General features: G+C 35.8%; 1 protein-coding gene across 1 annotated transcript in view; it reads right to left on the bottom strand.

Annotated features, from left to right (window-relative positions):
• LOC114246757 (uncharacterized) overlaps positions 1-24,378 on the bottom strand; it is a 51,234-nt gene extending 26,856 nt beyond the window's left edge. The window contains exon 1 of the mRNA XM_028179437.2: positions 24,093-24,378. The gene's annotated coding sequence lies outside the window, so the exon portion shown is untranslated. The remainder of the gene's footprint in view (positions 1-24,092) is intronic.
• Between the last annotated feature and the right edge of the window lie 757 nt (positions 24,379-25,135).

Genomic DNA, 25,135 nt, shown 5'->3' with positions numbered 1-25,135 from the left:
TCCAATTGAACTTGTCTTGTTTCGGTACAGTTGTGATATAGTCACGCAACATTCTTGTCGGCCACCGATGAAATTTTCACACGTCATCGTCAAAGCGCGAACGTTTACGAAACGATTTGTGTGCGAGAAAAGTGTTCTTTCTGAATTGTTGATTTAATCGCTTTTTTCATGTGCGACGGTCTAAAGCAGCGTTTCCCAAAGTGGGCGATATCGCCCCCTTGTGGGCGCTGCAGGCCTAAAGGGCGGTAGAGACCCAGAATAAAAATGGGGGCGTTGTAGGAGGCGATTTGTAACTTCATCTAGGAGGACTCTTAGACACCGACTGAGCTCTCGCTATAGTGGATTTTAAGTAGGTGAAAAAAGGGGAGGGTGCTAAAAAATAATTTATTCTCAGAGTGGGCAATAGACAAAATAAGTTTGGGAGCTCCTGGTCTAAAGTGAGCTAAATGCTCGCTATCTATGATCACTCTAGCGCGATACAATGTTGACATCAAGAACAATAAGGGACCATTCGGACATGTATTGCGTTTCGACCCGCCGCCAGGCTAGTTCTGATCCAACGGGGTATTCCGAAACAAAACCGGCACCACTTTGGGTTGTGCTGCAATATTGGGCACGGTAACAGCCCCTACATTTGTCGGATTCGGCATCGGATGCTCGGGCATTCGGTAGGTGGCAGCTTCAATCTTGGCTGTCCCACATATATAACTTACCACCTCGACGTGAATACGCCGTAGGAGTTTCGGGTCCTAGACTATATGAAAAGGTAACAGCTTATTCCCTTTCAATTTTAGGAACACACCATGAATAACGTCACAAAAACGTTATGCTTATAGGCTACGATAACCTTGAATATCAGGTAGATCTTCGTCGATCCTTAGAGAACAATAAGAAAGAATATTAATATAAGTTAAGTTGTATCGAAATAGAACGGACTCCAATGCGCAGCTTCTGAAACGGCTTTTTTCACCCTCTATAGAAGAGAAATACATAATTACCCTAAAATGTGTTATTAATATTTATTTTTGTACTCAAAGGTCATTTCGGCAATTAAAAGAGGTAACAGCTTACTTAAAATGAAGCCAATATTTTTAATATCCTTGTCTTGTTTCAAAATAGATCATATAATATTTCGTTTATACAATCGTCAAGGCCACGATCGAAACTAGTATGATTAGTAATAATATTATCAAAGGTGTCTTCATTCTGTGGCTTCTTTTCCTTGGTTTTGTAAGTTTTGAATTAATTAGTCGTTTAAAAAATATCTTGAGAAATAATTTCATGATGCTTCCATCACCTCTGCGGATTGAACTAAAATAGAGTTATAAGAATATCCGAATCGAAAAAATTAATGATTCTATGCTATTGATTCTATTGATCTATGCTATTGATTGCTATGCAATTTCAGAGAGACGAAATATGATTTGCGAATAGGTTTTTTGAAATATTCGACAGATGTTTCATTAGCATTGTCGTTGTAAATTGAATGTTGTTTGTGTCTGTGTTGCCAATTCAGAAATGATATCATATAGTCGTTAATTTAAGATCAGTTTTATTGCGTATATAAATTACAGGAAAGTGGAGTGACAGGAACCGTTATCGTCACGTCTGAGTTACGAGAATACAAAAAATTAAATAATTTTCCCCCACATGCATAATTTCATCATCACTCTGCATTTCAATATAACGGGTTAATTGAACGTGGAACTTACTGTTCGATGTAATTTATGAGATTCATTTATAGGACTTTATAATGTATTAATAATAATAATTTAAAGTCTTATGAAAATTTCGCTATGTTACGAACGCCAAGCTCCAGCATGACATTACCCAATGTTAAACTCTTTCCCAGGGCTTATAATATTTCCTATCTGCATTTCGTCAATATTCACTGGTTTAATTGTGAAAATGTAACCGTGAAAATGGATAGAGCACAGTAAAAAAGTAAGTTATAAAAATCTTTTAAAATTAATAATTTTTGTTCAATAAAATCGTTCAGGGACAATATTTTATTTTGAATCGATGAAATTTCAATTCATGTTTTATTATGTTGAATATAAAAATGTACTGTAGCAGTTTAATAGCTTGCGACTGACAGCGTAAATACTGACTTACGCAGAGCCAATGACAGCTTTCCAACGGCGGCATTAACCATAGATTATACACAATATATTTGAGGCATTAACAAGCGAAAACACAAAACCAAATAGCCTTTTCTTCAAACTAGTGGTCCCGCGGTAGTCGAAATTCAACTATAATTAATTGAAATTATAAGTTTGATTATTATTATCATGGTTCTATTGTCAAAGACTAATAATAGTCTAATAATAGTCTAATAATAAAATAATTTACTTCACGCTTATAATCACAGATTTCGCCAAGACTACATTATAGACAAACAATATTAATCTACTCTCAATATGAGTATAGACTTAATAGCAATAACAAAAGTTTGACAATAAACGAATAGTATGCATGCGTGTGTGCGTCAAATACATGGTAGTGTGTGTAATGTTTTTTTTTATTGATTTAATGTATTTTTTTAGGAATAATTAAAAAATATATTAGCATTCTGCACTCCTTCTCTATAGGTATGGGAAATTTCATACTCTTCGATCCGCGCAATTTTCGTAAAAAGGGGTACAAAGTTTTTGCTTCACATATTAATATATAGATAAGGTATACCAGCGCTTTTATGTTGTTGTACTTAACCACCGATCGGGAATGTGGTTTTACCATTGAGAAAAATCGCCAAAAACTTAAACGTTATTTTTTTTATTACCGTTATAAGCAGACGAGCATACGGCCCACCTAATGGTGAGTGGTTCCGTCTCTCGTGGACGTCAGCAGAGACCAAGACGCTGCCTACCGTTTAATACTCTCTACAAGCCTCGTTTGAAGAAGAACATGTCATAGCGTTCAGGGAAACACCGTGGAGGGGAGCTCATTCCAAAGCCGGATGGTACGTGGCAAAAAAGATATTTGGAAACGCATTGATAAAATAAACATATATTAACTAAATATATATTTTTATTACCATTGCTTCGAAGCAGGTGGTAAATTGGCATCACTCGATGAAAATATCGAACCCCTTTACCCATTAGACCACGGATTTTTTTTTTTATTACCCTTGTAGGCAGACGAGTATACGGCCCACCTGATGGTAAATGGTCACCGTCGCTCATGGACGTCAGCAATGCCAGGGGCAGAGCCAAGCCGCTGCCTACCAAAACGTACGTCCGTAACAGAGATGACTTGAATTAGAAGAAACTGCGTTACCACACAACTGTAAAGAGCCTTCGCCTTATGGGCAACACTTACAATGTGTCATACAACACAACTTTCTTTTAAAAGATAGTTTAATGTAAAGCAATTCATTTTACACCCACAAAACAGAAAATAATGATGTTAAATTAAATATCGCTTAGAAAATAAAACATAGAATGTATTTCGTCTAATCAAAAAAGACTTAATAGTCTTTTAACCGATTTAATATCAGAGTGGCTGATATTAATGATTTCCCGAAACAAATAAAAAACAACAAGATTTTCTCAGCACCAAAGCCTTAATGTTAGGAAAAAGATTAAATTCAAAAAGTGATCTCATCGTTTTAATTGAACGGTACACCGACTGTTATCATGATTGATGCTTGACACGCAAAGGTTTGGATGTCAATTGGAACAGTTCATGTTATAAATGATTCAAAGTAGGGTAAATGTAACTGTTGTTGACACGGCAGGGTTGTGGGCTAGCGGTGCACCGGCCGTTATGCACGACCACACAAGCTTTGATGCGATCGCATCAGATAAGCTAACGCAAACATACATGCTCGATTTAATATCGATATTTAATTAATGAAAAAGTATAGCACTAAGTCTATATCTATATTATATAAAAATGAATTGCTGTTCGTTAGTCTCGCTAAAACTAGAGAACGGCTGGACCGATTTAGCTAATTTTGGTCTTAAATTATTTGTGGAAGTCCAGAGAAGGTTTAAAAGGTTTAAATAAATATGAAAATGCTCGGAATGAAATAAAAATAACAATTTTGTTTTTGCTTTGATGTGTCTCCCGTCGGACGGATTCCTTTTGTTTGTTTTAAGTTTATTTTATACAAAAATTTAGGTATTTTATTTCTCGATTGAGGCACTACGAAGTCTGCCGGGTCAGCAAGTTTTTAATAACACTCATGCTTTGCCACAGTGTAGAAACACTAAATTAACAAAATAAAACGAATCACGGGAGTTCGCGCCTCTCGTTCCCGCCAGAAAGTCATGAGCATTCTTGTTACGATATCTATGGGCTTTGTTAACCGTATAATTCTTAATAGAACGTAAACCCGTTGCCTATATACAAAAAAAAACCCGTTTACTTACTCAGTGTTTATTAACAACTCATTACACAGAGAAAATTTAAGAAAAACTAAGAAAAAATAATTGAATTTAAATTATGTTCAAATTTTGAAACACGTAAGAGAAAATAACTATTTAGTGACGTTTCTCTCTCGCAATATTTTCTATATAGCGTGAAGCGAACAGCCGCCATAATATTATAGCCGAATGGATCTGGGTTTATTTGCCGCTTACACTGTTTCAACGCATCTACAACTCATCATAGTTAGTACTCTGTGAACTCTTTTATATGGCATCTGTACAAAACAGTATTTATAGTGTCTTGTAATAATTGTTGTTGATTTTAAATTAGTTTGCAAAAGCAATTAAAAAAAAGGTAGAAAATGCTTGTTGCGAACATGAAATTGAGATTAATTTCGACATTTATTTTAATTATTAAAATAATGTTAATTTTATTTATTTGAACTTATTTAACAATTTTTGTAAATCAACCCAGAAGGTGACGGCAGCAGGAAATAACGAAAACACAGTTCCACTAACATAATAATATATAAATGCTGTGAATGATAGCTTAGCTTAGGTTGCGTTGAAATAAAATAAAAGATATATCTACAAAACAGATTCTACCTATAGAGATTGTAACTACGAAAGGTAAAAAATATTTTAATGAACTGGTGATTTATACTCTACACTGTTATTCCTTTATGTTTATTCAGAACTTACATTTAAGTAAGCATTACCTTTAAAAAAGTCGTAAGTTGGATTTAAATTTTGTTGACAAATATCTTCGGTTCAATGCTTATTATTTATTATCAATTAATTAATAATATTAAACAATAGTACAGTGTATCTATATATTAAAGAAAAGTAATCTATATATTAATACGTGAAGCAAAAACTTTGTATCCCTTTTTAGGAAAATTGCGCGGACGGAGGAGTATGAAATTTTCCACACTTACAGAGAATATAGAGCAGAAGTGCACAATGCTAATATTTTTTTTAAATAATGCATAAAAGGTATATTAAGTCAATAAAGAAAACATTACACACACTACATACCAGGTATTTGACGCACACACGCATGCATACTATTTATTGTCAACTTTTGTTCTTGACGTCTGTGGTCAAATTGAGAATAGATTAAATATTGTTTGTCTGTATTAATATTTTTTTATAGTGTAGCCTTGGCGCAATTTGTGATTATTGAAGTATAAAATACAATCATAATAGTGTACAAACTTACAATTCCAATTAATTATAGTCGAATTTCGACTACTGCGGGACCTCTAGTAAAAGTAGAAAGGTAACTCAGAAGAGTAAGACAACGGTTTTTAAAATTACCTATTTTCTGTCTGACTTGTTTGTTTGTGCGCGCACGTCTCCGTGAATGCTCTACGGATATCTCTGGTAATTCACATGTACATAGATATTAATTAGGAACAGAATATATTATTTGTTTCATTAACATCAGAAGTTGAACAAAAATTATTAATTTTAAAAGATTTATACCAAACAATACGAAAGTAGCTCTATCCATTTTCGGTTACATTTTCACAATTAAACCAGTGACTATTGACGAAATACAGATAGGAAATATTATAACCCCTCGGAAAGAGCTTAAGTTGCACTTAATGCCAGCTCCGCGCAGGAGAAGCCGCGGACCGAAGGCTAGCTAGTCACTAAATAAAACTGATTTAAGTATTGTTTAAAAACAGCTATTCGACTTGTGATGTAACGTAACAGTTATCCAAAATATTCCCTAATTTGAACTTTCACTGAATACAAGTTTAATATACTTACGTAGTTTGTGTTACTCCGTTAAATGGTACCCTATTGGAATGTTATATAACTCATTTTGCATAAACAAGTCGAATATTTTCCGCAGAACGGCTTTTTTGAAATCTCCAATAGAACGAATAGAGTCGGACATTGTATTGTTTAGTCATGTTTGAATATTTGAACTTCGAAGTTTTACATTTTACTTTCTCGTTTATTTCATTCTCTTTAATTAATACGTGAAGGAAAAACTTTGTATCCCTTTTTACGAAAATTGCGCGGACGGAGGAGTATGAAATATCCCACACTTATAGAGAATATAAAGAAGGAGTGCGGAATGTTAATTTTTTTTTTTTAATTATGCCTAAAAAATACATTAAATCAATAAAGAAAACATTACACACACTACATACCATGTGTTTGACGCACACACGCATGCACACTATTTATTGTCAAACTTTTATTCTTGACGTCTGTGGTCAAATTGAGAATAGATTAAATATTGTTTGTCTTTATTAATATTTTTCTATAGTGTAGTCTTGGCGAAATTTGTGATTATAGAAGTATAAAATACAATCACAATAGTGTACAAACTTACAGTTCCAATTAATTATAGTCGAATTTCGACTACTGCGCGACCACTAGTTCTCTTGAATTTTTATGATTAGTACGAACGATATGAAAAATCCTTATTTATCTTCAAAGATACCCCAGTAAAATCTTACTCTAATTTTGTTACTTTAATTATTTGTTGAAAATCAGGCGTGTGAAATGCACTTTTTCACTGTTTATCGCTCGCCGCAACCGATCACTCACATTAGCTATTTCGTTAGTAACTAACTGTTTTCGAAAATCGATAAATCGTTTCGAATAATATACCGTAATCGGTATAACCGAACTATTACGCCTATTATAAAATATTATCGAAGACCAGCTACCATTTCAAATTATGTAAATTTTACATTCGATTATGCATTCGAATAATCTGTTCGGATAGGAAAAAGTGTTTTATGATATTTACGGCCAATATCTCGACTGTGTTGTTAATTTTTGTTGAAGTGAAAGCGAAAATCATATTTCTCTTCGCATACGGTCTTAGCGAGGTACGTTCATATGATTAGAAATTTTGTACAAGTTCAATGTACCGATTAGAATCAATAAGTATACTTTTTGTTAATTAGATATTCATAATTGATATTTTACTAAAATTCTTATCATTATTTTACAATTGATTATTTAATGTATATCATTTAAAACTTATAAAACTGCTTAAACTATTATATATTCTGTAAAAATTATTAAACTGTTTTAAAAGTAATTATCTTTTTCCTACATTCCCTCAACTAAACTTGACAATACGAATTTAATTGACTTAAAGTACACCTCATCGTAGATATTTCGAGAAAGAAGCGCATTTTACAACACAGCGTTGCGAAATATTCCACGTGCAGATACGAATATTCAGGCATTCACATCGTATGTACATTGTATGTACATAATGTGAAGTATTCGCATGACTGAGCGTCTAGTGCGGTTAGCCGTTAGAATCGGGTAAACTACGACTAATGTACAGGAATTCTTTTGATATAAGCCGCCTCTGTATTGCATGTTTCTTGTTACGTTGCAAATTTTCTGCAATTCTTCATAAGACGAATAAATAAACTGTGCAAATGAATGTGTGTGTGTATTAACGATGTTGCATCAGGGACTGGACTTTTACTGGTGGTAGGACCTCTTGTGAGTCCGCACGGGTAGGTGCCACCACCCCGCCTATTTTTGCCGTGAAGCAGTAATGCGTTTCGGTTTTAAGGATGGGGTAGTCATTGTAACTAGACCTTAGAACTTATATCTCAAGGTAGGTGGCGCATTTACGTTGTAGATGTCTATGGGCTCCAGTAACCACTTAACATCAGGTAGGCTGTGATCTCGTCCACCCATTTAAGCATGTTTTAAAAATAAATAGTTTAAAAAATAATCCTCCACTAGATTTGGTACGTAGTATTGATAAATTTATCAAATATATTGAAGTGAATAAATACTGTTATTATTACTGTAGATAGCAAACGAACTGACTGACGGCCCAGCCAGTATTAGTAGTCACTAATATCTATAGATAACGTGAACACTGCCCACTTTCAAGCTTAGGGTCGTAATCTCTATTGTATAACATCTATCCTGACCTTCAAACCGGAAAGCTATAAAGCTTCATAACTTCAGACGTCCTGCCCGTTCAATAATAAAAATATTCCTAAAGGAAATGTTATGCTAGGAATTCAGAATTGTACCTCAATTAATTGTCTTAAAGTGAATAGTGACTTTCACATTATTATGTCCACTTCGTTCAGTTACTTCTTCTATATCGTTCCCTCACTACTGAGGATCGCGACAACATGTGACGTTCTTCCACTCTGCTCGATCATGGGTGGCATGAACCGCATGGTATAGACTACCACCAAGTACTTCTCTTTCCAGATCTGACCATCTGGCTGGTGTTCTGCTTATGGCGCGCTTGCCCTCTATGCGACCCACAATTATGAGCTTCTCTAATTCATGTCTGGGAGACCGTATGATGTGTCCGAAGAAGCTCATAATAATGAAACATAATAGCAAACCGAACTATAAAATGAATTAAAAATTAATTTGATCCCGCTTGTTCTGGTTACTGACCCAAAATAACAAAACCATTGTATTGCTGTCGATCATCGATAAAGAATTATTACATAAACTTTATATTCAAATTTTCGAGTTAATCGAACGTCTTGAAGTAATTTAAAATTACGCTAAAATAATTCGTTTCATCGATAAGCTAATGAAACCTTTTTTTTCTCCACCTAATCCCACTAGATGGGGTTGGCTCAGCTAATTTTTCTCTTCCATTCTCTTCAATCAGCCATCATCTCAACACTCACTCCTCTCTCTCTCATATCGTCATTCACACACTCCACCCATGTCTTCTTTAGTCGACCTCTTCCCCCTCTACCTTGCACTACCATTTTCATACATCTCCTAGTCACATGCATCTTCTCTCTACGCATCACATGTCCATACCACGCTAACATAGCACTTAAAAAAATTATTTAAGCCTACTCACACGATTTCACAATATCTTTGCCATCACTAAAACATATGTAGGTAGTCCCCGGGCCCAACATAAATGGGCTCTCGTTACGTCAAACCCAGAGCTACGTCTACAACAATTAGTTAGCAATAACAAATTAAGACAAACACTAAACTAATACCGAAATCAAAACACATAAATGAAATAAACACTTCACAACTGAATTCATTTAAATACCAAAATATTTGGATCACTCGTATTTATTAAACCCTTTTCAAGTGAGACTACCATTAATCGCATTGACCTACATAAAACAAATAACGGTTCGAACATGTATATCGTAATAAAATACTGGTACACCACACGCCAGCACTACAGTATCTGAGTAATAAAACTACACTCGGTACGTCTTAAAGTTTACTATCACTTTTTGTCGAAATTCTCTTCGATCTGTGGAACGTTCTATGTCAGTTTTCCTTAATATTCCTTTATATATTTTGTAACTTAGGCCTTTTAACAATTTATTATATCGCTTCACCAAGTTCCTTTCGTCTAGTCTGTGATAGTACTCATATTGGTAGAGGATGATGGTCCTACCTTAAACTGTACACCTTAATCACGCTTTATTACAGGGTAAACAATAATACCTAATCAATTAACAATGAAGAGCTATCCACAAAACATTCGGATAACGGAAATGTTCAAATGTTAATTTTTATAAACTTTTTTCGAACCGAATATATTGAGCAAGTAAATCATCTCAACGTATGTAAAATATTAGCAAAACAAATTTTAACTAGTGTTCCCGCAGTAGTCAAAATTCGACTATAATTAATTGAAATTATAAGTTTCAACATTATTATGGTCCTGATGTTACAAATTTCGCCAAGACTACATACACTATAGGCAAATATTCGTAATATTAAAGATGAATAATACTAACCTATTTCCAATTTGACTACAGACTTTAAGCAATAACAAAAGTTTGATAATACTTCAGTGCAATAAACAGAGAGTATATGTGTGTGTGTCAAATATATGGTAGTGTGTGTAATGTTTTCTTTATTGATTTAATGTATATTTTATGCATAATTTAAAAAAATATTAGCATTGTGCACTTCTTCTCTATATTCTCTATAAGTGTCGAAAATTTCATACTCTTCCGTCCGCGCAAATTTTAGTAAAAAGGGATACAAAGTTTTTGCTTCACGTATTAATATATAGATGTCCTGGAATCATTATAAACTAAAAGTTGCTTAAAAGTTTACATAGAAAGTTATTTGCATGTCAACCACAGTTTTTGACACCAATCCTTACGCGGGACGTATAATGTCGAGAAGTACTTTTGCCTGTATAATAATATATGTATATAATATAAGGACAATAAAAAAGGTGATTTAAACCGTAAAAGCTGTTTTAATTATATCTACGACTCGGAAAATCCGTAAAAGATACTAATGGATGGTAATAAATATTTCATATTTTAGATGATTGGGAAATAAACGACGCTACTGACGTTTCACTAAGGATTTTTAGACTACCTACGTCGTTCCCTTATTACACTAATATAATTCGATATTACAATAGAAGCTATATTTACATTTGACCTTCTGTTTTATGCAAGGGATAATCTGTTTGTTTCATTCTTAAATAGGATTCAAAAGCCATTAAAAAAACATGGGGAGGATTCCCAGGGGTAGTGCTCTGAGGAATTGCTCGAGATGATAGCGTCATCTCGTTTTTACCATCGCAACGCCCGCCATCGGAGTAGAGTTCATCCATACTACCTGGAGTCATTGCGTTCATCCACAGTGCGTTTCTAGAGGTATTTTTTGCGACGTACCATCCGACTACGGAATGAGATCCCCTCCACGGTGTTTTCCAAGCGCTATGACATGACCTTCTTCAAACGAGGCTTGTGGAGAGTATTAAGCGGTAGGCAGCGGCTTGGCTCTGCCCCTGGCATTGCTGAAGTCCATGGGTAACCACTCATCATCAGGTGAGCCGTGTGCTCATCTGCCTACAAGGGCAATAAAAAAAAAACCCAGACTCGCGGCTGTTTTTTCCGAAATAACCTGTATCTTATTCATTATGTTTTATTACCTTCAACGCTATGCTATACACTGATATTCATATCAAAGATAAAGATAAGATACGATTAGTTTCCGTAATCTGCACTTCGTTAAATCTTCACATTTACTGTGACCATAAAACGAACATAGCACACAACAAAATTTTCTAAACAATATTGTAGCCAAAAATAAAATGTTGATGTAAATTTCATTTCAAATTAAATCGGTTTCGTGGTAACAAGTTTTTTTTTGCGAATTTCTCTTCTAGTTGGTGTTAAAAGGCAACTGCGGATGAAGATTTATAACTAGTTGTGTATATCTACATTAATTAGTGGTTACTATTCTTACTCTTTTTTTTCTTTTTTTTTTATTGCCTAGATGGGTGGACGAGCTCACAGCCCACCTAATGTGAAGTGGTTACTGGAACCCATAGACATCCAACGTAAATGCGCTACCCACCTTGAGATATAAGTTCTAAGGTCTCAGTATAGTTACGACGGCTGCCCTTCAAACCGAAACGCATTACTGCTTCACGGCAGAAATAGTCGGGTCGGTGGTACCTACCCGCGCGAACTCACAAGAGGTCCTACCACCAGTTATTACGCAAATTATAATTTTGCGGGTTTGATTTTTATTACACGATCTTATTCCTTCACCGTGGAAGTCAATCGTGAACATTTGTTGAGTACGTATTTCATTAGAAAAATTGGTACCCGCCTGCGATTCGAACACCGGTGCATCGCTCAACAAGTATGCACCGGACGTCTTATCCTTTAGGCCACGACGACTTCAGAGAGATACTCAATCGGAGAGTATTAACCCACGAACAAAAGAATCGAATAATGTTCACTCATACTTCATATTTCATAAAATCTTTATGATCTTTAGCGATGACACTGCAAGCGATTATTACGTCAACTTCTTTTTCTACGTTGAAAAACTTATCAATCAATATTTAGGATGCAAAGAGAAATTCTATCTCATATATATTCAATGCATCTCATAATTCATAGTTCCAATACTGAATTCTGAATACATCACACGCATCAACTTTTACATCGTAACATCGACACGCATCTATATCGTATATAATTAAATCAGTACGTTCAATCAAAACACCTTCGGTCCCTTGCGTGGCTTTTACTCTGGTTTTACATTAAGCCGTTCAAATCCCAATTCTCAAGGCAGGTGGCATTTATACAAAAGATGTTCAACTTTCGATACGGTTCTCGACCTTCGAAGTCGGTATCGAATTAATAATAACTACTGTTTGAATACAAAATAATAGATTTAAAACTAATTACATTACTTTCTGATTGCTGTAATCAAGATTACACAATCCTGTGAATAGTTTATCAAAATATGATCATCGATTCAACGAAGCAAAAACGCAAAAACTTTATCGAAAAACACGTCGCCATTATAAACATAATATACTTTAATTCGGTATTACACAATCACTAACATTCTTTTCGAAACAGAATTTAGAGATATCGCCATTCTTTTACTTCGCATTAGTCAGCTAAGAATATTTATAGATACTCACTTTTACGAAAGTATCCAACAGATCCTTGTCAAATTTTACAATGGATGAAAAAAGCTTTTGCAAGATAATACATTTCTAACTAGCAATTTTTATTCCAATTTTATTTATAGTAGTTATTTGGATCGAAATAAGGGGTAAGAATATTGTAAAATGAGTCGAAAAGAAGATATCGTCAAATTCTACTGGACGCCATTCTTCCACTAGGCGCGAGTGCCAAAGTTGAAATTCGCTAAGAGTACTTCAATATCTAATAAAATACTAATTTTCAAAATTCGCTGAAAACTTTCCAGGTAAAATTTAAGAAAAGTAACTGCAACAGCAACAAGCAAACAACGAGCAGCAATGAAATTTAGGAAAGAGACGTTAAAAATAAAAGAAAACCAAGTCTACCTAAGCCTAGTTAAGCTCTACGATACCCTCCACGAGGCCAAGAGTCGCAGTAGATGGAGAACAACTGTATAAGAGAGATTGACGCAGCGGGGAAGTCACGACCCTCACTAATTAGAAGAACGACGTAAGGAAAGAGGAAGTCTACCTAATATATAAGCGTCAGTCATAAGCAAAGGAGTCACTAGAGACGGTAGTGCAGACAATCAATAGGGCCGTTCTCAAAAATTTATACTCCAAATTAGTCAAGACAAAGAAAAGCTTGGAAAACCAGACGCCTTTAGACAGTACTGATTAACTTAGTGTGTTTTCATTCTATGTTTGTGAAACAGCATCCCGGCACCATTTCTGTGAATATTTTTAGTATGAAAATCTCGTACACAATTATCCTACCAGGTACAGCTGGAAAGTATTAATTTCCCGTCATCTTAGAAAGTAACTTACATTACAGACCGCGCTATCGGACACTCGAGTTGTCTTGATTTATAATGCAATGACTAAGTCTTCTTATCTTAATCATCAAATGATGAAACGAGCATAGAAAGTGCGACGTTGTTAAACAGAAGAACGAATGTCCGTTATTAAAACGACGAATTCAATGAAGAGTTTCGTTATTAAGAGATATTTAACAAGCCACATTAATACCATTAAGAAAAAAATAAAAAATAAAAAATTAATTACTATATTTCAAAATACAAACTTATGAGTGGAAAAATAAGTTTAGATATTAGAGTAACCTTAAAATAATAATATAATATACAAAACCGAACCCGACGCCACAAACTGTTCTTTCTTAATAGAAGTTTGTGAGTTATGTTTTGCAAATCTACCAGGGTTTGCCATGCGAAAACACCCTTTATATAATACAACAATTGATAGCCGGAGTTCAAATGTGGCGAGAGGTATATAGCCTCCTATAGCGTACACTCTTATAATATAGCGAGTAATGTGCAAAATTATTAAAAGTAAACCTAGAAACCGATTGTAGCATTGACGACTGGGTCTAATTGTAAATATAAACTACTCAGGCAACAGCTAAAACGAACACAAAGAAAATATCATCAGAGGAGCTGTTTAGGAGTTCAATAAAAACACATGTATAGAATAAAAAATACCAGTGTCCTATATATTTATTTCATGAAACTATTGCTTTGTTGAAGGATTGGTCAGTAATATAATATCATTAAGATCTCCCGTCCAAGCGTAGCTGGAATAACCCTTTAGGCTATCAGAGGAAGAAAAAAAGATTGTGGCGGGTAGCCATCATACAACGCAAGATAATTGACAGATGCCTGAATCTCGCTTACGACATTTTCAAGATAAAGCGCATATATACAAGTTCCGAACAACAACATTCGGACCGTCGGTCTACCGAGCAAATATCACCTGCTCGGTGGAAGATCTTCCCTTTGTCGTATATCTCCCCAAACTGGTGACCTCCGACGTGATGTGAACACGCAACCTTCTGATTCATCATCAGCGCATCATGAACTTCGGCTACCACAATCCCCGCATTCTCGCAGATAAAAGCACGTCAGTCACTACAGCAAGCCAGCATCGCAGCCTCAACAGGACCATCGCAGCCGACTCACCGCGCTTCCTGGTCCTACGGCACGCAACTTCACTGCCTCATCACGCCGCTACAGTTCATCGCAGCCCACGACCGGATCATCAACGCTTGGTGTCACACATCTCTGGCGTGGCAGCTCTGCACACATGGACTACTGGCGACACGCACGCAGCATTCAAGCTCAGTCTCGACTCACCGCAGACTTCGAGCAGCACTGGCGACATCCAGGCAGCATTCAGCTCAGTTTCGACTCACTGCAAACTTCGAGTAGCACTGGCGACACGTACGCAGCATTCAAGCTCAGCCTCGACTCACCGCAGGCTTCGAGCAGCACTGGCCCTTGCAAGCTAATCTCAGCACGGACAACGCTAACTAAAAATGACACGACCTCCAGTCTCGGAGGGGAGTGATGTGGCGGGTAGCCATCATACAACGCAAGATAATTGACAGATGCCTGAATCTCGCTTACGACATTTTCAAGATAAAGCGCATATATACAAGTTCCGAACAACAACATTCGGACTGTCGGTCTACCGAGCAAATATCACCCGCTCGGTGGAAGATCTTCCCTCCGTCGTATATCTCCCAAAAGATAATTGTGCTATCTCTTAGGATTAACAACATAAGTCAGGTTGTGCTTTTCATTATTTACAATTGCCGATTGATAACGTCAAAGAGATTGTTCATTTTATTAATCAAAAACATAATATTGTAATGGATTAGGCTTATCGGTAAAGCGTAATTTTACATTTCTAAGATATTGAATCACACCGCAAACCGAAATCATTACATTTTCACTGCAACATCGAATTTTGTAGTAAAAGCCAATGAAGCTAGTTTATGACATCTCATAGGCGGCGAAAGCGAACCGTAGTCAACGCGATCTCGAATTCATCCTGCGTTCTTTCGTTTCCATTGTTTAGAAACTAAACGTGCAGGAGTTTTCAAAGCGACCCCTGACCTAACTTTCGCCATCGTTGAGAAATGACAACAATAACATTTCCGCAAAGTCATTTAAATCTGATGAACGCAACACAAATCTTGACCGAACTTCGATAAGTGCTGACTTAGGCTTTTAATGACTGCGACGCATCGACTTTGTATAGCGTTCAATACGCCTTTGTTTAGAGTTATTAATATTGTGCAAATAATTACCAAACTCAATGGCGTCGTAACCTTCAATATGGAGGTTAAACTTTTTTTTTACTTTTGGATTATTATTCGAGTTTTATTAATATTCATTAACCCATTAATACTTTCAAAGAGCACACAGTACGAATACGGAGCATCGGACAAGTGTCTAATTTGTAACAGAACTACAAGTCACCTTGAAAGTATGTTAAGACGAGTTCAAAAGTAACATACCAAGTTTGTCCAAAGCACCGATGTACTTTTACTACTAGTTAGTGTAAAAAATGAATAATAAAAGTGTGTTGAATTTCACATCACTGCCTTAAGCATAAAACGATTTGAGTAATATTTCATGAAATAATCACGATCTGTGCAGGAGTATTTCGATTACCGGTGTGAATACCGTTGGAGTAATTCCTGTGCCGATGCAGTTTCGTGTGTTATTGAGTTAAGCCTTTATTGAAGCTGTGTAATGTTCTGAATAATTCAAAACTTTATGACTGTTCATTCAGAACCTGAACTGTCATAAAATTTCATAATATTAATATGTTACTAATAAAAGAATTGATTATTCAATCCGTTAGAAATCGATTCTATGTATAGCTTTCCATCAAAAATAATTTGAATGTGTTTATGAATAAGCTGTGATTAACGCTTTTATTAATATTTTTTCCGGCTTAATAGGTATTATTATCCCGCTGTTTTCTATTCGAAAATATGGATTTTTTGTAGAAAACAAACGCTTGAAGATATTTTTCCTGAATTTGATGTTATTTCAAATATTTTTAATTCATAAGTTCCTTTAATTTTTACTGGTGGTAGGATCTCTTGTGAGTCCGCGCGGGTAGGTACCACCACCCTTTTTTTTTAACGCTTGGGAAGGTACCACCACCCTACCTATTTCTGCCGTGAAGCAGTAATGCGTTTCGGTTTGAAGGGTGGGGCAGCCGTTGTAACTATACTTGAGACCTTAGAACCTATATCTCAAGGTGAGTGGCGCATTTACGTCGTAGATATCTATGGGCTCCAGTAACCACTTAACACCAGGTGGGCAGTGAGCCACCCATCTAAGCAATAAATAATAAATAAAAAAATTACACTAGCAAGATTCAATTATGAGATTGAATATCCAAAACTTTTCACTGTTACAACAATCCTCAACACTTTTAAGTGATTAGCGCAATATGCTTCTCTCTAAATATCAGTCACTATCTAAGAAGTATTTTAACGCGAGTGCGAGACCCTACTTAATCTTAATTTAACAGTGAGAGTAGTTCATTATATCCATAATAACTTTGTTAGCCGAAGCATATACGAAAGTGTGTCTGATTCTAAACTAGGGCGTTATTCACAGTAACACGTGATGCGTCTTTAGGCAATGTTTAATTTTGTCGTGTCACTTCATGTGTATGGGAAGATTATTTTATTTATACGTGTCATGAACGTTTGGCAGATGAGCTTAAGAACTGTCAGATTGATTAATTTGATCATTGTTGGTATATTTTCGTTATGATAATATAGCACTTCATTAAAAGCCCGAAATTCTAAAGCGATTTTTTATGTAATTGATTGTTTTGGTACGGATTTAATGAATCACTTTAATACATTTTTACATTTCTAAACAAGAATTTAGAGAATTTTTTCAACAAAAAAAGAAATTATTTCCGGTTTATTCTGTACTGTAAGTTTAACTACGTTTTTTCCTAAGTACTTTTATTTTATTATTTTAACCTCAATAGGTCTATAGCAAAAACATTTCATCAAACGGCCAAGAATGGAAGATTACGCAGAAATAGATAAGGTGTTAATTAACAATATACATGAATGGGAGAACAAATCAAACCAAAATTAAATTTCACTTCACAACTCACTCATAACTCGAAATTGCTTAAAGCCATCAAATATGATTATGTATTAAACAAAATGTCCAGATCTCTCCATCTAATAATCCATTCAATGCGAACGAAAATACATTACGTCAAATCTAGTTTCAATTATACAAATCAAGTCCAGTCTTTTTTTTATTAACATAAATTATTTTTGTGCTTAATTAATTAATATTAAATGAATTTAAATAAAATCAATCTATATTGCTAAACACTGAGCGTTGAGAAGCTTTAAGTTGCTCGATTACATATCGTTTTTAGCCCGACTTCTCGCTCGACTTTCATTATGCTCGAACGCAAAAAAAAAACCACCAATTTTTTTATACAAAATATATTCGTGTGTCACTCATAATATAATTTACCGTGTCACCATGCTTCAGTTGAAGATGGATAGGATAAGATCTGGCTGCGCTGTGAGCGAAACTCGTTTTTTTTCAACGGAAGTTTTATTCAACTTGTTCATAGTACAACCAGAAATTCGAACTAGTAACCTCGTAAACGGTGAATTTTCAGTACCTCGTACTCGAGGACGCAAAACGCAAGAAAAATCACAACATAAAACGGTTGTTAAATAAAATTAACTGATATGTACGTCAGAGGGAAGATCTTCCACCGAGCGGGTGATATTGCTCGGTAGACCGACGCGGCGACGGTCCGAATGTTGTTGTTCGGAACTTGTATATTATTATATGCAAGCATATCTTGAAAATGTCGTAAGCAAGATTCCGGCATTCTGTCAAATATCTTGTGTTCTATGATGGTTACCGCCATATTCGTAGTTAGTAACAGCCTGGCCACGGGACATTCGCCGATACGAATATTCGCGCGGTGCGAACGGCGAAGCGTCTAGCGACTAAAATAAGCGCATAGAAATGTACCTAACAAGCCACGCGCACCGGCGACCGGCGAAGCGACCGGCGAAATGTACCGAGCGAATCGCGCGATGCGGCGGGCGAGCAAAACAAATGCATGAATACGGACGGCGCGAGCCACGGAGTCGAGCGGTAGTCGCGGCGAATAGTACAGTGATTAAATGAGTTTAGTTGTTTTCGCCGCGAAAAATTAACGCCGAAATTTTTATATTTTTTATTTATTTTTTATTTTTAAAGTCGTCGTGGCCTAACGGACTTCCGGTGCAATCGTGTTGAGCGATGCACCGGTGTTCGAATATCAGGTGGGTACCAATTTTTGTAATGAAATACGTACTCAACAAATGTTCACGATTGATTTCCGCGGTGAAGGAATAACATCGTGTAATAAAAATGAAATCCTCAAAATTATAATTTGCGTAATTACTGGTGGTAGGACCTCTTGTGAGTCCACACGGGTGGGTACTACCACCCTGCCTATTTCTGCCGTGAAGTAGTAATGCGTTTCGGTTTGAAGGGTGAGGCAGCCATTATAACTATACTTGAGACCTTAGAACTTATATCTCAAGGTGGGTGGCGCATTTACGTTGTGGATGTCTATGGGCTCCGGTAACCACTTAACACAAGGTGGGCTGTGAGCTCGTCCACCCATCTAAGCAATAAAAAAAAAGCTGAAGTACTAGCTAGACCAGCTATTTGGAAGTCTAGCCACCCAAAGTATTTCTCGTACTTCTTGTGGAATTCTCCATCTATAGGTATACTCCGATTCTTATTCAAATCATGTACTTCACAATATTTTCCAAATAATAGGTCCTGAACCAAAAAACTATTAATTTGTAAGCAATATCGAGATAATTTCGATATAGACATTTCGCTGTCGGACTTCCTTACTAGTCGCGGCGGCGAACGTGAGTACCCGTGGCCTGCAAACGGTGCTGCGCGAATGGTCGCCTCGTCCACCGCTTCGCTGTTCGCACCGCCGATCCCCGTGGCCAGGCCGTAAGAGTTTTTTTCGACCTTAACGCTAGCAGCCTAAGGGGCTATTCCAGCTACTCTCGGACTGGGAATAATAACAATTTCGCTAAGGCCTATTTACTTCAGATCCACGTGAATTGTATTAGTAATACCAATAATGTTACTTTTACAGGCATTTCTATCATTCAGATTCCATACTACCGCTCGAAATGAATACTCTTGTAAAGCTATCCTCAAAAATTCATTCTGCTAGGAGTCAGTCTCCCTCCCCAATTTACGGTGAAGTCTTAATCCCAACTAAAGCCCGGAGCCCACCGATCCTGTTCATTTTCAATAATTCAAATTTACTAATCATTAAGCGACAGGAAGCTACATGCTTAAGCATGTCCCCACAGAGCAAAATTTAAATTCAAATTCAAAATCATTTATTTCAACTTAGATGTCAGTATAACACACTTGTTGAATGTGAAAATATAAATAACAATGTCAACTCTTCCACCGGTTCCAAAAAGGAAGCCACAGTCCTGAGAAGAACCGGCAAAACAAACTCAGCGGGCTTTTTTTTTGTTTTTTCTCAAATATTCTCTTTTTTTTTTAAATAAGTAGAAACATTTACCATAAACGAAAAAACAAGTCAAAAAATACAATTACAACAGCAAATTGCAAATGATAATATGCATTTCTAAACAAGATACTAAAACATCTAGACTAATATATTCTTCATAAAAATAATTTCTTTGAATGTTTAATTGGATTACGTAAATGTTTAATAAAATTGAATTTATTTAGAAATTAATTAGAAATTTATTTCAACTTAGATGTCAGTATAACACACTTGTTGAATGTCAAAATATAAATATCAATGTCAACTCTACCACCGGTTCCAAAAAGGAAGCCACAGTCCTGAAAAGAACCAGCGAAACAAACTCAGCGGGTTTTTTTTTTTTTTTCTCAAATATTCTCTTTTTTTTATATAAGTAGAAATATTTACAATAAACAAAAAAACAAGTCAAAAAATACAATTACAACAGCAAATTGCAAATGATAATATGCATTTCTAAACAAGATACTAAAACATGACTATAGACTAATATATTCTTCATAAAAATAATTTCTTTGAATGTTTAATTGGATTACGTAAATGTTTAATAAAATTGAAAACGTTATGTCTATCACAAAAATCGTTATTTTTAAGTTATGTGAAAAAACTTATTAATTACGTGTAAACGTTCAATTTATGTGCTTCTGCTTTTTGAAGATATTTTTTTAGAAACAGTTTACCAGTCATTTAGCAGTACATCTAATGATATTTATTACTGATTCTTCTACAATGACCCTTTATACATATATGTACGTATAATAATTTGATTTAGCACACATTTAAGAACAGGCACGTGTCTGATATAGGTGTCTCTGAGTATTGATGATGGAATGACACGTCACGAATTAGCGGGGGTGAAGTAATAAAATGAATAAAATGCTTTAGAATAAATAGGGAAAGTTGTAGTAAATAATGATTGTCTCGATGTCTCTAGGAATTATCAAGTAATCTCTCTACTATTACAGTAAAAAACCAAAGCTAAGCCTTTAGTAATTAAGTGGAACAAGGTCATGCTCCGCTGGCACTATCACCAAATTTATAAAACGACCATTTTGCTTTTTCGCACGTAATGTGACAAAAATCTTTCCCCAATTTCCATTCTAATTTATAATAAAAACGTTATCGACCTTCGAATGTATGTCTTAAACCACATACTATCAAATATATATAGGAAGTACATACAGAGAACTATTAATTTATATTTAAAAACAAAAAAATGAAAATTCGCATCCGCAACATGAGTGTCGCCAATACATCTGATACATTTACGTAGATGCAAAAAAAAAAGTAGTCGAGTGAGAGAGCTGTGACACTATCTTACGGCACATCTATGAATATTAATAAACAATAATCCACTATATCTTAAATTAAATATCATACGTAAGAGTTGTTACGTCAGAATTGAAATTCGTCTAATTAAAGATAATTTCAGACGACTGAAAGTCCCAGATACCACAATGCTAATTAAAATCGTTAAAATAACATACGATTGTCGGAGCTCACGAAATTACATTCCAATCACACACTCCAAGATGTATTATTCGAAGATCTAAGAAGTTATCTTGCGTAGTCACGTACTAAGAAAATAGCTACTATACCGTCGTCCCCTCAAAGCTTTGAAGGAATTCAAATTGCGGTGTGCTTGAACTAATTCGCATCTCATAGAAAACGATATGAAAGAAACGACTTCGTATTCTGTTTTATCAATATTTTACACACACGCACGCACACACTAATACACACACAGATTTATTTATTTCATACACACACATTTGTTTTTGTATCCAGGGTAAGACAGTCGTTATACAATGCAATAGAGATTTCCATCTCATGTCTCAAGGTGCTCGGCGACATTCACGCCGAGATTACTATGAAAAAATAACTAATAAATTTTTTTTTAAATCATAATGTGTAGAAAAAATAAGTACGAGATCATTCCTATGGGCATGTTATCGTCAATATTCCATTTGTTTTTGTCTTTTACGAAACTAACATGACCATCAGTTTACCGCAGTCTCTAAGTCTCATATTCTTAAACAGAGGTTTGAACCTATCAACTGCTTGTTGAAAACTAGTTGAAGCGAAGTATCCAAATATTGAACTATATTGGTCCTTAATATGTGTTAGTTAAATTGCTATTTTATTATATTATGTGCTTTATTACTGCTCAATCTTTAATCCAATTAGTGAATATGTGTTTGATATACATATATAATAAATAAGAAAAATTTTTTTTTATTTATTTATTAAATAATCGCTCTCGTATGTAACAAGCGGCGGCCGCGATATGTGGATTATCTTTTTTTTCCTACCTAAGCTGATAGCCTTGAGAAGCTATTTCAGCGTAACCTTAACTAGTAGGTGAGCTCACGGGGCTCAAACCTGACGACGTTGCTAACACGAACCCTAGCAGCAAGAGCCGTGCTTCGCAGAATCTACCACCGGATCGGAAACGCGACCCACTGAGAAGATCCGGCGAGAAACTCAGTGGGCTGTGTCTGAGGGTTAAACCGGAGTGATGCTAACACTGACCCAGCAAGAGCAGTGCTTCGCAGAATCTACCACCGGATCGTAAACGCGACCCACTGAGAAGATCCGGCGAGAAACTCAGTGTGCTGTGTCTGAGGGTTAAACCGGAGTGATGCTAACACTGACCCTAGCAAGAGCAGTGCTTCGCAGAATCTACCACCGGATCGTAAACGCGACCCACTGAGAAGATCCGGCGAGAAACTCAGTGGGCTGGATTATCATGCCGTTCCAGGCGTACCATTGCTTCGAGCAGCTGGTAAATTGGCACCACTCGATGAAAATATCGAACCCTTTACCCATTAGACCACGGACGTTTTTTTTATTGCCCTTGTAGGCAGACGAGCATACGGCCCATCTGATGGTGAGTGGTTACCGTCGCCCATGGACTTCAGCAATGCCAGGGGCAGAGCCAGGCCGCTGTCTACCGTAAGTCGCTGCCTACTGTGGTATAAAATAAATTACGCCTTAAATATCGTTACTAATGAATAAGCGACGTTCAGAGATGTATTTTATTTTTTTATTTACACACAGTATAGCTTCGTCTTTCACCGCTTTGACGCCGTAGACCTTTCAGATCTCACAACACATTTATATAAGATAGTTTAAATAAGCATTTTATGGTAATACAAAAAATACTATGTGGGTTACTGGATTGTAAGATGGCGCTTACTCATATCATTAACGCTGGGGGTTTTAGTTAATCTTGTAAGTGTGAAGAAATTCAATTTTCCTGATTCGTAGACATAATTAAAACTACTTTTACGGTTTAGGTTCGATTTTTTTATTGGTTTTATATATTAAAAGTTTCGGAAGTTTCAAATACTTTACAGTTTTCTTGGTCAGTCTTTCGTAACCACGAAAAGTGTAAAGTATGTGAAACTTAAAAATCATTTTAATCTCATAAAGTACAATATAATCTATATGAACGTCTTCCGAAGAAGAAATGTATTGTAAATCTTATAAAGAGCATACCAGACAAAAACTTTCAATGCTGTTATTGTCAGTAATTATGTATAAGTACCATATTAAGATACATATAACATATGCATCAAGATTAATTATGTACGTGATGGAATTTTTAATTACTTACTATCCTTTAAACTATTATTGTTGTAATATTATTTAAGATTATTCTTTCTTTTAATTTGCATTCAGGAATAAATGGATAACAAGAGATTGTAACCGCATTTATTATCAACAAAATCAATTACATTAGATCGATGCTAAAGTAATGTTAGATATTGTTAAAACATCCCTGTGGAAAAAAACTCTTTAAATTGAAGATGTCACAGAGCCTTGTGACATAATAAATCTTAGTGAATTAAAAAAAAAGAACTTACCATAATACTATTTAAAAACAGCCGAAGAAAGTAAATCCAATTTATTCATATGTTCTTAAATGAAAATAAATTTGGAACAAAAAAACATAAATAAGTCAGTTACATAAAATACACACTCATAACAAAAATCACTACACTGTCAAACTGTGTTCTTAATTCGAATTTCGCGCTCGTGTATTCACTTTTTTCGACATACAACGGCCAGTGACATCCGCGTACTGGCTTTAATGGCGTGAACGCGTGCTGTGAACGCGCTGGACTTTGGTCAACTGTGCCAAAGTATTAAGTATCAATCCGCGGAATACGTTCGGTGTGCGACGACCAGAAAAAAAAAGACAATCTCTAAGTCCAGCACATTTTTAAACAAGTGAAAATATGGATGTTCATCATTCTCATAAGACTGCTGCACATTATTTCACGGACGAATTAAAGGATGAGTATTAGTTATGATTTAGTATAACCTGAATATTCGACTTTCGCCTTTATCTGCTCAAAAAATTAGAACCATTTGGTCTCTTCGATATTGTTCAAATTTATTATTAATTATATTATATTAATTTAATACATTATAATAATATGTCTGTTTTATTATTAAAATTTGATAAAAAGAGTAAGTAAGTCACATACATACCACTAATCAAATATATTAAAAAAAACTTGGAACGCAGACTTGGTAGAGATCCGGAGAGCGGAGTATTCCAGGACACCAGCGGCACCGTTTGAGCGGTTTGACGGTCTGCCGTACCAAGGCGGCTGAAGTTCTAGAGCCTTCGTTCTTCGTCTCGAAGGCTCCGTCGGCCACGCGTCCTTGGAGTAAGCTCCGCAGTCTGGTTGCAGTTTTGACCGCGGTAACACACTTTACCCTACCGGGGCTCTGACCTCGAGGAGGATCGGGCGTTTGGGCGAGAGTGCAGGGGAGTCATTTTGTGGGTAGGACCGTAAATTGCCCCGGGCCCAAGGTCTGCTCGCAACATTTGCGGATCAGCCCCACATGCCTCGCGCGCCCCCTAAAAGCGGGAACCTGGTAGGGGGTACGACCGGGC

This window comes from Bombyx mandarina, chromosome 16, assembly GCF_030267445.1.
Source record: "Bombyx mandarina strain Sakado chromosome 16, ASM3026744v2".
Lineage (NCBI taxonomy): Eukaryota > Metazoa > Arthropoda > Insecta > Lepidoptera > Bombycidae > Bombyx > Bombyx mandarina.
Note: the sequence above shows the minus strand (reverse complement) of the source record. Positions and strands in the feature narration are given on the sequence as shown.